The 3,063-nt window shown below is 39.5% G+C and overlaps 1 pseudogene; it reads right to left on the bottom strand.

The window, feature by feature from the left end:
• Window positions 1-352: 352 nt before the first annotated feature.
• The window catches only part of LOC108513186 (non-histone chromosomal protein HMG-17 pseudogene), a 10,520-nt pseudogene continuing 7,809 nt past the window's right edge, over window positions 353-3,063 (bottom strand).

Here is a 3,063-nt window from a genome sequence, read left to right on the forward strand (position 1 = left end):
GGAAAAGGAGAAGAGGACCTAAAAATTAGTTTGTTTTGCCATATCACAAGGCTTTTGTGCCAAGGTGGCCGTGTGTGTCAAAGTCAGGAAATCCTTCCTCCTGGGAGCCAAGAGGAAGTCTCTCAAAACTAGAAGGGAAAGGTGTTTTCCCCACATCAGTCCAGCTCCGGAGACATTCTATTAGTGACATATGTCCCTTCCCCCAAAAACAACAATGAAGTGTTCTGTGTGCTAACGACATAGCTTAAAAAAAAGGAAAACCAAATTCTGCATTTTTATAAAGCTTGATAAAAAATAGTATTTCAAACCGTACAGTCACCAGAAGTACACAGTTATCAAAAATGCACACACTTCACTTGGCCTCTCCAGCACCTTCAGCTCTCTGTGCCTGGTCGGTTTTGGCATCTCCATTTTCTGCAAGGTTATTCCCCTTCTTGCCAGAATCAGCTTTTCCCTTTTTCCCTCTCGGTACCTTCTCTCCCTTCTTTGCAGGGGCCTTTTCAGGCTCGGACTTTGGTTTTGGAGGAGCAGGTTTAGCAGACAACCTTGCAGATCTTCTCTGTGGTTCGTCCTTCATCTTGGCTTTATCTCCTTTAGCATCCCCTTCAGACTTTCTCTTCGACAGGGAGGCGGCGGCGGCGGCGAGGGAGGCGGGACGTAGGCGCTGGGTGCGGGATGCAGGGGCGCGCGGGCTTGGGTCGGTCAGGGGGTCGTTCTCGTCTCTTCTTCACACTGCTCGGGCTCCCGGGAGTTTAGAAAGTGAAACTTTTCACATGACAATCTGGAAAACTGGGTTCTAATCCTGGCTGTCTTGTTAAATTGCAATGTGGCCTTGAACAAGTCGCTTGGATAAGCAGCCAAAAAGGAGGAAGGGGTCTCCAATGGAAGGTCCCTGGTTTGTTTGTTTTTTTTGGTTTTTTTTTTCATAGTTGTTCGATTTCTTTAGTTTTCTCAACTGTAAAAAGGAGGACATAACATTATTTACCTTGGGTTTGCTGTAAGGAAATTGCTTGTCACATAATAACAACTCAAAAGTTAACTTGTTAGATTGTATTATTATTATAATCATTATTAATATTGATGCCAAAATGATAGGGAACTATAATTCAGTGTAATAGACATACTATTTTTCCCCACACAACCAAGAAACAACTGGCCCCATTCATTCATTTAGATAAGTAATTGTTGCTACCCACTAGGTCCAGGTACTGCACTAAACTTAGGACACAGGATTGGATACTATGGGGGCTCTGACCTTAAAAGATATCCCAGTGGCCGGTGCGGTGGCTCAAGCCTCCCATTGGGAGGCTGAGGCAGGCAGATACCTGAGTTTGGGAGTTTGAGACCAGCCTGGCTAGCATGGTGAAACCCAATCTCTACCAAAAATACAAAAATTAGCTGGGCATGGTGGCAGGTGCCTGTAATTCCAGCTACTTGGGAGGCTGAGGCCAGAGCATTGCTTGAAGCCCAGAGGCAGAGGTTGCAGTGAGCCGAAATCGCACTACCGCACTCCAGCCTGGGTGACAGAGTGAGACTCTGTCTCAAGAAAGAAAGAGAGAGAGAGAGAGAGAAAGATAGAAAGAGAGAGAGAGAGAGAAAGAAGGGAGGCAGGGAGGCAGGGAGGGAGGAAGGAAGGAAGGAAGGAGAAAAGGAAGGAAGNAAGGAAGGAAGGAAGGAAGATTATATCCTCCTTGTCAAGACATATATAGCTAAATATTGAAGCTGCTACTTTTTCTAAAGAAAGCCACAAGTGTTTGCTGAAAAGCCATTTCACCCACTTCCACAAAAAAGATAATAGCTTCTATTAAATAGTTCATCTCTCTTCTTGAGTAGTGTGGCATACATATATTAGACAATATTGTATTTTTGGATAACTCATAGCTGTATGAGTAGCTTAGATAAAATGAGCTAAGAGGGTTCAATTAAGTTCTCATTCTGATGGCACTCACTGTCTTTGACTTTTATAAAGGTTTATAATCCTTGTTGCTGTAATTTTAAAGACTTAATAAAAATAGTATTAATAGCCTTTTCATCATTTAAACAGTCTTCTTTTGAGAATTCCGTTATTGCTTTTGATAAATTCCTTCTAGAAAGCATATGAGGAATGGGAAATGGTTAGATTATCATGAACATGTATAATATCAATGTTTCTTTTGTTAAAAATAGCACTAGGAATATTCAAAGATGTCATGCTTATTGTTCTATAAACTAAAACTTAACGTTTTCTACTAAGTTGAATAAGAATATAGATTGAACATACTTCCTTTTCTTGTCAGCTCTCTCCTCCTCAAGTGTGAATTGAAGAAATTTCCCTAAGGGAGAAAAAAATAGAGCTTACCTACATAGAAGTCAAATAATAAGTTTAAAAAATATTTATAAAACATATGAAAATAAAATCTAAAAAATACCTAGTTGAAAACTAATTCAGATTTCATGAAACAACATTAATAACAATAACAGATAATGAACAAAATATATTAACAAAATCAAAATGGCTAGCACATTAAAGACATTACCACTAGTTATTTAAGAAATACAGATTAAAGTGAAATCACATTTTTCTAAAAAATTAGTATATATTTTTTTTATACTCCATAGGTTCATAGAGGTAAGTAGAGATTTCAAAATAGCAATATGTAACATTGATAAGGGTGTGATGACACCCTTATTCAATGTGGCCGTGTTTATAAATGATAATTTTTTGAAAGTTTTAGCAATAAAGCATCAGTCTTATTTTTTTATCTATTTATTTATGTATGTATGTTTTTGAGACAGGATCTTGCTGTGTTGCCCAGGCTGCTCTTGAACTCCTGGGCTTCAATGATCATCCTGCTTCAGTCTCCCAAAGTGCTGGGATTAGAGGGGTGAGCCACTGTGCCCAGCCAAGCATCAGTCTTAAATCCACATACACTCTTTTTATCAATCTAGTCTCTGAGGGATGCACATGATAGAAACCTCCACTCCAAACCAGCTTAGGTGAAACAGGGAATTATTTCTTGTGGATTATATCAGGATAGATTCTGTTACTGAAATTATATTGTTAGGAATCTGCCCCCTCCCCTC

The sequence above is a fragment of the Rhinopithecus bieti genome, unplaced genomic scaffold, assembly GCF_001698545.2.
Source record: "Rhinopithecus bieti isolate Rb0 unplaced genomic scaffold, ASM169854v2 scaffold_30957, whole genome shotgun sequence".
NCBI lineage: Eukaryota > Metazoa > Chordata > Mammalia > Primates > Cercopithecidae > Rhinopithecus > Rhinopithecus bieti.